Consider the following 13,151-nt stretch of genomic DNA (forward strand, 5'->3'; position numbering starts at 1 on the left):
TGTCAAATAACAGAATGGCCCAATATTTTATGTCAAATAACAGAATGGCCCAATATTTTATGTCAAATAACAGAATGGGTAGTTAGTTGCTCCATTATGTTCAACAAAAGTACAAAACAAACAAATCAACTGGCAGAGTTCAATCGGTGCAGTTTCGGTAGAGAACCGAAAGTTTCACTTTGGTGATGGGAAAAAATTAAATCCTATTTTGATCCATAAATTTTGAATCTCGATTTATTTTAATTTTTAAGAGCATATTTGATAACGTTCTCGTAAACTAGAAATAAAAATATGTTTAATAACTATTCTTGATTCAAGTAACAAAAACAGAAACTTGTTTGATAATTATTTCTTGTTTCTTGTTTCTTTTAATAATAAAATAAAATAAAATAGATATGACATTCATATATTAAACATAAAAAAGAAATTATCAAAAGTTGCTATTATCTAATACAAGTAAGTCTTGATGTACAACTAAAAACAATAACAAAACTGTATCTATCTTTTAAATGTTACTCAGATTTGATCGACAATGTTATCTCTCATGTGAGCCATTTGTAAATTATTTCGATTAAAAATAATAGTAACGTCTTAAATTATTTCGACTCACGTCTAACTCAACTATACTATTCTGTAAATTGTCTAACAAATTATGTGTATCTTTAACGATTATTAAGCATTGAATGTTTTAGTGAGAAAATTTTAAATCTTGCCAAATTTGTAGTTGGTTTTAAATGCAATAAAAATTAAAATAATACATAAACATGCCTCATGCAAAATTTAAAATTTAACGTTTGAAAAAAAAATGAATTTACAAAATTTAAAATTAAAAACTAGAATAATATATAGAGAGATCTTTTTAATTCAAAATTAAACTAATATACAAATTTAAAAAGTTAAGAAAGGCAACAAACACAAATATACAAATAAAAGAAAGAAAGAAAAAAGTAAAAAACAAAAAACAAAAAAAAAATGCATTCAACAAGATTTGAAGCTACAACCAAAGATTAACTTGCAGGCCTGAAAAGTAATAAAATCGAGACGAAATGTTATAATTCATTGGAAGTTGCCCTTTTTAAGAAACCTTTCTTAAATTTTAGAAATAAAAATAGAAATAGTTATCGAACAAACTCCCTTCTTAAAAGGTAAGAAGCAGAAAGAGGTAACAAAAAACGAAAACGTTCTAAAACGGACCCTAAACTATTAAAAACACTCGTTCTAGTCCCTCAACTTTTAAAAAGTACTTTTTTAGTCTCTACTATTAAGATTCTGTTAATTCTTAAACATAATGGTAAGATGACTTGTATTTTTGGATAATTAAACTATCATATGAGTAAGGAGATCTCAAAAGTTATTTCGCATCCAAGATTTTGGTCATTCACCATTTGACACGTTGGTTGGTGATATTTTACTTCGCATTCATCTTGCTCAAGCCATACTAGATACAATTTCATCCTTAAAGAGATTTTATCTTTAAAGAGATGATCTTAACCGTGGAGACTAAAATAAACATTTTTTAAAAGTTCAGGGACTAAAACGAACATCTTTTAAGGTTTATGAACCAAAATAGAACAAGATTTAAAGTTCAAAGTCCAAAATAAAATTTAAATAAAAAAAAATAGCACAAGCTTCTTATTAGAACAAGAATAAAAACTCCTCTAAAGCCCTCACAAATTCAGAGGGTTAAACAAGAAAAAAAATCACCACAGTTAATACTAAAATATGTTGATGGTCTGTAACAAGGTAAATAGCAATCAACAATAGCCTACCAAAGAAAACCAGCATGAAGAAAGCATCTATTGATGTTTATAAGTCCTGAGATCTGCCTTAGCTGGAAAAGCAAGACTATGACAACATTGCAAAAAGTACAAGTGACTATTAAGATTGCTTGAACAGACAGCTAGCATCCCTTTGTAAGGAAGAACCACAACCACATTTTTATAAATCCAATTTCTTTACCACACATTGCTTCTACCGATGCCAAGGAAAAGTGAAAAAATTAGCACAAAATTTCTTTCTTTTTCTATGTAAATAAGATTCTTCTACCAGTTATGTGTGAACTTAACTTGTAATGGAGAAAGCAATATGCTTCTTGCTGCTATAAAGAGAGCCACCACCCACCAGTCTCCACTACTTGCTAGTGTTTTTGAGGTAAATTGTGCTTTGAAAGTGACAGGCCTCTCATTGAACAAAAATAAGAGAGAAATAGACAGCAACTAGCTAAAGGGATCATTTTCTTCTTTTTGTTTAACAGAAAAATAAAGTTTTATTGACAAGAGAACAGAATACAAATTAGAATAGGGTGACAACAAACATATTTTCATGATTTGGACATTATTAAATCTATATGATGATTGAATAACAAAACAGATCTACTATCAAAGTTATTGAAAAACATCTTAGGCATCAGACAAGTTGATTTGATGGCCCATTTATTTTCAAGAAAAGATGACCTGGAAAAAGATACATCCACTGAACCTATGCTCAAGAGGAAAGCCAAACCAAAACCTAAAGATTTTCTTTTGATATCTAGGCTACTTTAGACATCCTAGACTATTTTCACAGATAACCATCATTCCATTTTACATTTGGATGTCTAGAAAACTTATAGAATATTATATCTTAAAATAGGTAAGTATCATCGCTTGAATTCATTCCTTCATTATTTTCATGTCCTTTATTGACAACTGGGCCAACTCTCAAGATTATCTTTATTCCTAAGCTGTATGGCTAAAAAGAATACCACAAAATGGTGATCACAAGTCATGACAACTACGAGCACCCATATGAAGGCACACTATGGCTAACATTAGGTGTAAATGCCTTGCTCCACCGTGTCCATCATTCAACATTGCATCCAAACAATAATTTGGACTCAATATCTCAGGAAAGGTGTGGATGACAATACATAGTTAAGAATCCTAGTAAGGATAAAGTTGACTCTAATATTCACCTAACAGTTAACAGATACACCAAAGATAATAACTCGAACACTTCACCTGGGAAGATACATATGTAAATCTAAGACATATATCTAAGGTAATAATAAATCAAATTCATATTATGATTCTATCAAGCCTCGATTGGTGTTGATTCTGAAAATTATCCTTCACTAATTATAGAGACTTTAAGCAAATGAGATTAAGTTATAAAAACTTTCCATTTAAATTTAGTATCAACTAATAAGAACTCAACATAAGAAGGAACTAAGAATCTACCTCTTTCACAAAGTATCTTGAATAATCAATTTCTTCATTACTAGACTTTTCGTTAAAAATATAATTTCGTTCATCAAGGAACACCACTTACTTAGACTAGCATTTAAAAATTCATAATTTCATAAAACACTCATTTGATTGACACCCTAGGTGATCTTGATTCATAAGAACTAAAAGTCTAGCAAAAAACCATATTGGCCTGTTAATCTGAAGTTTACACCGAGAACTCTTGACTATACGAACCCAAATAGAGCCTGCAGGTCCAAGGAAAAATAATACAGATTACTCAGTTCCGAAGATCATCAGAAGAAGCAATGAAATTAAAAGCAGTTCACAAATCACAAAGTTCAAACAAAATTTGACTAATTGCAAAAGTTTGTTACTATTCACTAACTCTCCTAGGAGAAAAATTAATGGAGCTCTTAGTCCACAAGAAGCAGCAGCAATCCATTTCTTTGTGGAACAAGGAGCAGAATTGGTCACTCTTCATGACTGATGAGAGAATGAGAGCAAAGATATAATATCCCAACTGTTTTCACCTTTTTCTTTAAAAGTTTATATGCTCCGGTAAAACAGACTCTTCAATAATGGATCTCAGAATAAAGTGACTCCAATAATGGCTTTCAGTATAAAACGTCTTCAACCATTGCTTGACCTGTTGAATCTTCACTTATCATACTGGAAGCAGGCTTCAAACGAAAATTTAAGACCTATAACTATATTTATCGGGTGAGTTTGGAGAAGTCCTAAAAAAGTCGAGTATTTTTTTTCCATAAAATTAGTATAAATCAGCAAATTTTAGAGGCTTTAGGCAAATGAGATTATGTTTTAAAAAAGCTTGCCATTTTAATTTAGTATAAACTATAAGAACTGATAACATAAGGTCCTAAGGAACTCAAAATCTTCCTCCTTCACACTTCACAGAGTATCTTGAATAATCAATTTCTTCATTACTAAACTTTTCGTTGAAAATATATTTTCATTCATTAACAAAGTACTTAAACTAAGATTTAAAAATCAATAATTTTATAAAACACTCATTTAATTGACATCCTAGGTGATCTTGATCCAGAAGAACTAAAAGTCTAGCACAACACCATAATGATCTTTTATCTGGAATTTACTTTGAGAACTCTTTATTGGCTATACAAAATCCAAACAGAGTCCACAGACTGTCCAAGTAAAAAAAGAACAAATTAACTACTTCCGAAGATCATCTGAAGAAGCAATGAAATTAAAAGGCTGCACTATTCACCAACTCTATTAGGAAAAAATTTAATGGAGCTCTTCGTCTACAAGAAGCAGCAGCAATCCATTTCTCCGTGGAACAAGGAGCAGAATCGATTACTCTTCATAAGAGAACGAGAGCAAGGATCTATTTTCCTATCTGTTTTTGCAGTTTCTTTAAAAGTTTCGATAGCAAATGTTTATATGTTTCGGTAAAACAGACTCTTCCGTAATGGATTTCAGAATAAAATGACTTCAATAATGGATTTCAGTATAACAGGTCTTCAATCATTCCTTCACCTGGTGATTCTTCACCTGTCATAATGGAAGCACAAGCATGCTTTCAAACGACAACTTAAGAGCTATAACTAAATTTACCAAGTGAGTCTGGAAAAGTCCTTGAGAAAACCTAGAATCTTTCATAAAGTTAGTGTAAATCAGCTAACCCAACTTCCCAAGATAACTAAAACCAAACACGATGGCACAAATATGAATGGATCAACTTCAAATTTATGAACTGAAAACCATACAAATCAAATTTGATTGGCAAGAAACATTCCCACATTCTTACAATACCAAATTCAGATTCTGAGAATACACATCGACGGATACTTACGGAGAAACATCCTTATATGGCTTTTTTTTTTTTTTTAATGACCGCCTCCTCAACATCAGTGACATAACAATTAACGAATTAGGGTTCCACTAAAGTTTCCTTCAGGAACGAATCATACAGTAACTCAGTGTGCCTTCCTCCTTGGAGGCTGTTTTTGGGTTGCTAACCTATAAATCCAATATACCTACAGAAATTAAGTGGAAGTGAGCAAACATGAGAGTATAGAGTTTCAATAAGAATGCCAAAAACGAACAAAATTAGGAGTTGGAGAGTACCAAAGCGAAGATGTGAGTTGCTATGAGAAGAACAATAATCAAAGGTATTGCTTCGAGGATCCAAGGCCCTGTCGATTGCCGTTGCTCGTTCGCCATTTTCGCCAGAGAGGATGGATCAAGAGATTGAAGAATGAACAAGATAAACCCTAAAACGAAGGTTTACAAATTTACAATTGTACACAGTCGAACTAGCGTCGGAGCGGTGAAGAAATTTGGGGTCTGTCGTGCCATGGAAGAAAGGTTTAGGATTTGTTTGGTTTGCAATTTAGATGATGTTCTATGCTTTTAAATTCATTAAATTGAGTAAATATATATTTGACAAACAAGTAAAATTCTATTTTTAAAATCTTTTTTTTTTTTTTTTGGATTCTATGATCTGTTTGGTAGGGTCTTTGGACGTAGGCTGTTGCGTCAATTTGGAAAGGATCGAGGACTTAGGATTTTTGGTTGTTGAGGAGACGAAGGGTTTAGGTTTTGCAAGGGTTTTGAAGGAGGTGGCAGACGTTGGGATGGCTTCACTCGAATTGGTTGGGTGGATGGTTTAGGTTGGGTGGTGGTTTTTTGAGAAAAAGACAAAATGGTGATGGATTTGAATGGGGTTGTAGGTTTCGATGGTGGAGATGGCGATGACGAAGGTGAAGGAGAAACAAATGAAGAGGAAAAAGAACTCATCAGACAAGGACTCATTCTAGTTGTCTGAAGCGTCTAACTTGTGCTCTGGTGAAGAACTTTGAAAGCTTTGAAGAATGAACGGTGGAGATAGTCGGACGACGAGGAAATTTGAAAAGGAAAGGGTTAGGGCTTGAGAGGCGGAAGAAGAAAGAAGACGAAGTAGGTTTTGACCCCATTTTATAAGAAAATGCAGGAGAAGAGAGTGTAGGGGACATACTTGACAGGTATTGTCTGCATGTGATACTTAGACTACGTATTAAATGCAAATTTGAAGAGACGCACCTTGGGCCACCCAAACACTCGAGTGGTTTAGCTCCCCATATAACGTTTTTTCCTCTTCCAACGCATAGGTATGCATTGACCTAATTCTAACGCCTCAATTTTAGTACCCCAAATTCAGAAATTCACAAAAGTTGACTTTCTAAACAATCATTCAAAAGCATGCAAGGTAAACATAAATATGAAACAAACTTAAAACTTCAATGCCAAACAAGAATATAAACAAGTATCATAAAAGAACGTATGGTATATATAAAGCAAAAAGTAAACCAGGAAAGAGGAAGTATCCCTGGAATATATGTTTGTCTGCATGCAGGGACTACCTCGATGCGAGTTTTGGGTAGACTCGTGTAGCTCGACGGATGTCTTGTCGCGTTCCACATTTCCTTAAAAGTATGGCTTGACCCTCTGCCCATTTACTTTGAAGGCGTTAGTGTCATCCTCTTGAATGAGCTCCACGACTCCTTGAGGAAAGATTGCTTTGATAACAAATGGCCCTGACCACCTGGATTTAAGCTTTCTTGGAAATAGTCGCAAACCCAAGTTAAATAGTAAAACCTTTTGACCAATGAAAAATTCTTTCTTACCGATGCATTGGTCGTGCCAACGTTTGGTTTTTTCTTTGTAGATCTTCACATTTTCGTATGTGTTGAGCCGCCACTCATTTAATTCTTGAGTTGCAACTTTCGATTTTCCCCTACGACTTCTAGATCTAAGTTCAACTTTTTACTTTCGATTTTTCCCTACGACTTCTAGATCTAAGTTCAACTTTTTCATTGCCCAAAACGCCTTGTGCTCCAATTATAATGGTAAGTGGCAGACTTTCCCAAATACCAAGGCATAAGGAGACATACCTATTGGCATTTTGAATGCAGTCCTATATGCCCAAAGAGCTTCATCCAGTTTTTGTGCTCAAGCCCTTCTCGATGTGTTGACCACTTTTTCCAAAATTGACTTGATTTCTCTGTTAGAAACTTTTGCTTGCCCGTTCATCTGTGAGTGGTAGGTGGTAGCTACTTTGTGACTAACATTATATTTAGCAAGTAATTTAGAAATGATGTGGTTTATGAAATGTGTACCCTTGTCACTTATCAACATCCTTGGTGTTCCAAAACGCGTGAAAATATGCTTGGTCAGAAATTTTGAAACAGTTGTTGCATCATTCTTCGTACAGGCCACTGCCTCAACCCACTTAGACACATAATCTACTACTACTAGAATGTACTGCTAACAACAAGATGGAGGAAAAGATCCCATGAAGTCAATGTCTCAAACATTAAAAAGTTCAACTTTGAGTATATTGTTGAGTGACATTGTGTTCCTTACTGAGATATTGCCTGTGTGTTGGTATAGGTCACACTTTAGAACATATTCCCTTGCGTCTTTAAATAGAGTAAGCCAAAAGTACCCACTCTAGAAGACTTTTGCAGTTGTCCTCTGTCCTCCGAAATGACCTCCATAAGGAGAGTCGTGACATCCAGATAAGATGCATTGTACCTCGACTTTGAGGACATACCGACGCATAATTAGATCTAGGCCTTGTTTGTAGAGGAATGACTCATCCAAAAAATAGAACTTGTTGTCATGCATAAGTCATTTTCTTTGTTGGTCGTTGAATTCTTTTGGGAAATAGTGGTCAAGTAGTTAACAATGTCAGCATACCACGACTCCCTATCTTCAACCTTAAGTAGGCGTTCATCAGGGAATACGTTTTCTATTTCAGCCTGACCCAACTGCATTTCCTTATTCTTCAATCTCAATATGTGGTCAGCCACTTGATTTTCTATATCTTTTCTATCTTTGATCTCCAGGTCAAATTCTTGAAGCAGTAATACCCAGCGAATGAGCCTGGGTTTTACATCCTTTTTGTCCATCAAGAACTTTATAACGGAGTGATCGATGTAAATGGTTGTTGACACACCAACCAAGTAAGCTCTGAATTTCTCTATCGTAAACACTACAGTTAACATTTCTTTTTCAGTAGTCATATAATGTTCTTGGGATTCAGTGGGTGTCTTGGACGCATATGAAATAGGATGTTCAAGTTTCCTTTCTTTTGTCCTAACATCGCTCCAACTGCCACGTTACTTGCGCCATACATTAAGATAAAGGGTTGCATCCAATCTGGGGCTATCAATTTCAGTGTTGTCGTTAATGCATATCTTAAAGTCTCAAACGCCTGGTGGCAATCATCATCGAAGATGTAAGGCCTATTTATTTCTAGTAACGTGCTCAGTGGACGCGCGATTTGGGAGAAACCTTTTACAAACCTTCTGTAGAAACCTACGTGGCCTAGAAAGCTCCTTAGGGCCTTGACGTTCGCAGACACAGGCAATTTTACAATTACATCAATCTTGGCTTCATCTATTTCCAACCCTACTTTTGAAACCTTATGCCCGAGAACAACGCCTATTGTCACCATAAAGTGACATTTTTCCAAGTTAAATACCAAGTTTGTTTCCTCGCATCTAGCAAGAACGACTTCTAGGTTTTTGAGGCAGGACAGGTAGGAATCTCCAAAGACTGAAAAGTCATCCATGAAAACTTCAATAGAGTGTTCAAGAAAATCATAAAAAATAGCCATCATGCATTTTTGAAACATCTCTGGTGTGTTGCATAGCCCAAAGGACATGCATCAGAACGTGAACGTTCCAAAGGGACAAGTAAAAATAGTTTTCTCTTGGTCCTTAAAGGTGATTAAGATTTGATTGTAACTAGAATACCCATCCAAGAAGCAATATAACTCTTTTCCAGGCCATTGAACAGCTGGAAAAAGCCCGGGCCCTAATCTATCGAGCATCTGATCAATAAAGGGAAGTGGAAAGTGGTCCTTCTTTGTCGACACGTTCAATTTCCTGTAGTTGTTACAATTTGTTGTAAAGTGCTACAAACGAAGTGATCCTGATTCGTTCATGTATTGACATAAGGAGCGGGGGCATCCATTACTACAAAATCTACATTACATGACACTTATAGTTTTTAATTACTTGATGTTTCTTTGGAAAAAACGTCAAGTAATGTGATTTTGGACAAGAAAATGTCAAATAAAAGGGTTAAAACGCATAGATTGATGGAATATTTCGGATATCTTCACGCGAACATTTACTTGACATGTTTTTCGTATCAAGTAAACGTGTCAAGTATAAGAAGCTCTTACTTGATATTTTTTTCGTGTTAAGTAAAATAAAAAAAAAAAAAAAATTGCCTAATTATATTTTTTCAAATAAAATATCTGATTTTCCAAACCCTAGACGTTCGTATGAAGCCCATTGCGTCGCTCGTCTTCTCCCAGTCTTTGCTTCGATCGGTCTAGCCACTCTGTTTTTTCTCATCACACTGTCGACCATCGGCAGCACCGTTCTTCTCCCTCTCGTCTCGTCCCCTAGCCGTGCTTCGATCGTTTCTTCGTGCTCTGTTCAACCGGTCTAGCCACCCTGATGTTTCACTTCCCTCTCTTTTTGCAAAATTGGTTTTCAAATTCCTTCCAAAATTTTAATTCCCTCTTTCTCAAAACTAATTTCAGATTCTCTCTCACCCAATTTATCATTTCTCTCAGCCCTAACAAAATCGAAGAATAGGAAAAACCACCGTCTATCTCTCGTGTCTCTCACCCTAACTCTCATCGTCCTCGTCTGCAGCACCAGCATCTGCCCAACCTAACAACCACCGTCTCTTACGTTGAATGCCACCGCGGGTCCTCGATTAATTTCGATTTTGGGGCCGTAGATTCTCACTAGGGCTTTAGCAATTCCTCCTTCTGAATTTGGGTGTTGAAGATTCATCAATGCATTTATGAGCCAATTGATCAGGTATCTTCCTCTAATGCTTATCAGTCTTAGACCTATTGAATCTGCGTGATTCAAGCCTCTGCATTCCAGGTTTGAGTTCATTTCTGTGTTTGTTGATCGAGTGGATTCGAAGGGCATTGTCAATTGGACGATACGATTCCTGTGAACGAAAGTTCTTCCTCATCGATTTTTGTGGCTTTCATGATTTCAGGTGAATTTCGCGACTCTGATATAGCTAAATTTCGAATTTCTATGCCGGGTTTTGAAATCTGTTGAGTTTCTGGTTCTTCTAGAAATGGAAATATTGGTGATGTTGAGATAAGGTTTATAACGCCAATGTTTGCAGGTGAGGTTATTAAACTCTCCATGAATGAAACATTGGATTTCTTGATGAACAAACAGCCAAATCCTGATGGGTTTTCGCCAAAAACTTTATAGAAAGAAGAAATTAGAAATTCAGGCTTGAAGAGAGAGAGGCCTAAAGTTTCCATGTCTTTTGGCCCCAATGCACATGTATCTAGGCAGACATCCCATTCGTTTTCTCGAGCTATGTTCAGCCATTGATATGAATATGGAGTTCCTGTTAATCTAGACTGAAGTGGGAAAACAAATAGCCCCTTTTTCTTCATCTTCATCTTCTTCTTCCTCTTTCGTTTACCGATGATTAGTCTTCTTAATTTTCCGGTGGAGATGTTTAAGTTTGGCCATAAGAACTCGGCAGAGCTGATTCTTGCTCCTTTCCTCTTGATGTTAAGATTTTGGTACCTAACATGTATTTATCTAAAATAGTTTCTCATGGCATTCTGCAAAATAGTTTGGTATTTTAATAGGCTAATGATAGTTGTTAGAATGTAAGTTAATACATTGTTTTTTTTTTTTTTCCATATAGATAGTTCAATTTTTTTTTTCCATTTGTCTAATTTTGACCCCAAATTTTACAATAACCAAACATGACCTATTTGTAAAGTATAAAATCCCACAAAACTTCATTAAATCTCAAAATTGAAATCTCCCTCAAAACTAACTAAATTGATGAATCACCAAATATAAAAAGAACTGACAAAGAAATAACATCTTTGACAATAAGGAACCTCTTAACTTATTACAAAAAATAAACTAATTTGAACTGCAAATGGACCTACAGAGTCTATATCACTCCAAATCTGGTATTGCAAATATTTTCATTCTTTTTCTTCACACTCGTTATTCTCATAATTATGACCAAAATGCTTTACATGTCTATGCATTCTCTAATATTGTTGTTCAGATTCTGTTTCTTGTCTACCCATTATTGTTCTTGAAACTGTACCTACATCTGTTCAAGCAAAGGAGATCAAAATTGGGCAAGCAACATAAGAAGAGAAACTAAAGGTTAGGCTGATCTTGTATAATCTACAGTAAACAATTCATTCTTAGAAGTTTGATAATTTAGACAGATGACAATGATGCTTGGATTTATTTATTTGCTTGGCTTGATGGCATCACAAAATATATATATATATATATATATGTAGGAACACATAACAAAATATATATGGTGATTCACAAGATGGTGAATTGATTCTATAGCATCTAGTGCTAGCCAGTTAGTATGCAGATATAAAAAGGAAAATTTTCAATGTTTGGGTTCAATATGGTCTGCTTAATCTAGAATGAGGGAGGAGCCCTCGTTCAAGAATGATTTTTCCAGTGACCAGAATGGTGAGGAAAAGCAGAAGAATATAAATTTATGCTCCTTATAATCCCGGATAAGTATAATTAGTTATACTCATGTTCGGAACCTTATACTCATGTTCTACCTTTTCCTGTTTTGTTCTAATGTAGAATTGTGTTGGGATCATTGTACTTGAAAGCTCCTTATACTCATGTTCTACCTTGATGTAATGAGCTATCTCCATGTTCCATACTAATTAGTTGTGTGTTTTATTTAGGTGATCATTGGTCGTTAATTGTTATCAATGCATACGATGATTTGGTGTACTATCTTGACTCATTGAGAAGAAGTTCGCGAGAAGATATCAAATACATAACAAATATGTAAGCTAACTTTGCTTGTGGTTTTTTTTTTTTTTTTGAAAAGTTTATTTCATTCTTAATATTATACTATACTCTTTGACGAATGTAGGGCAATGACCATTTTTCAATCTAAAAAAAATTTGTAAAAGACTCGGAAAACCACATTTGGAAAACAGTAAAGACAATTATAAGAGCATTGAAAAAATTAATAGAATGATGTTTATTTAATGCATCTGTATGATATGTATTAATTATTGGCTTTGTATTTTAGTGTCTTTTACAAATGGAAAGTGTCGAATGTGGGTATTATGTTATGAGATATATGTGAGAAATCATGACTAAAGAGAAGAATATTATCACAGATGTGGTATGTTTTTAAACTACTTATACATATTGTAACATTATAAATAATGTAAATAGTAAATAAATATATATATTTGACTTTCTATGTTTTATAGATTGATACAAGGAGTTCGTACTCGCAACTTGAATTGGATGAAGTACGCGTGGAATGGGCTGAATATTTAGGTCGCTATATTTGATGGACTTCCTATAAATTTTGTATATGTGGCTACATGGGAATGACAAAAACTTTTTTTGTATAAATGTTTTGTTCAACCATTTTAGGTTATATACTTCAAATAAATGTGTGGTGGAGGATAGAATTTTAGTCTTGTGATTTTTGGAATACATAGCATATACAGATTGGTCTTACAATTTTGGAATTATCATATATTGGTTACTAGAGTATATACTGTTGTACGATTGGTCTTGTAAATTTTGGAATCGTTCATATACATGGAAGATAATAGAAGAATGGAATTGTTTGTTTTAGTATTCTGAATTGTTATGTTGGATATATTGGGCTAATATATAGATTTGAAATATGTGCAATTGTTTATTTTAGTTGATGAAATTGTCTTATTGTAACAAATGTAATACAAAAAATGAGAAAAGGAAATTAAATTTGAATGTTTAATTTGGAAAAAAAAGAAAGCATAATTGGAAATGTGTCAAGAACTAGATTACTTGGCCATTATTTCGTGTTAAGATAAAAATA

The 13,151-nt window shown here is 34.2% G+C and overlaps 2 long non-coding RNA genes across 2 annotated transcripts; one reads left to right on the forward strand and one right to left on the reverse strand.

Annotated features, from left to right (window-relative positions):
- Positions 1 to 4,931: 4,931 nt before the first annotated feature.
- LOC120076026 lies at positions 4,932 to 5,618 on the reverse strand. The gene is made up of 2 exons (XR_005481491.1): positions 5,337 to 5,618; positions 4,932 to 5,245 (listed from the first exon to the last, which is right to left on the reverse strand). It is a non-coding gene; the product is annotated as an uncharacterized LOC120076026 (long non-coding RNA).
- A 3,913-nt stretch (positions 5,619 to 9,531) lies between these two features.
- On the forward strand, positions 9,532 to 12,869 carry LOC120075813. Its single transcript, XR_005481437.1, has 5 exons — positions 9,532 to 10,096; positions 10,166 to 10,286; positions 10,422 to 11,446; positions 12,007 to 12,112; positions 12,550 to 12,869. It is a non-coding gene; the product is annotated as an uncharacterized LOC120075813 (long non-coding RNA).
- The last annotated feature ends 282 nt before the right edge of the window (positions 12,870 to 13,151 follow it).

This window comes from Benincasa hispida, chromosome 4 (assembly GCF_009727055.1).
Source record: "Benincasa hispida cultivar B227 chromosome 4, ASM972705v1, whole genome shotgun sequence".
Taxonomy (NCBI): Eukaryota; Viridiplantae; Streptophyta; class Magnoliopsida; order Cucurbitales; family Cucurbitaceae; genus Benincasa; species Benincasa hispida.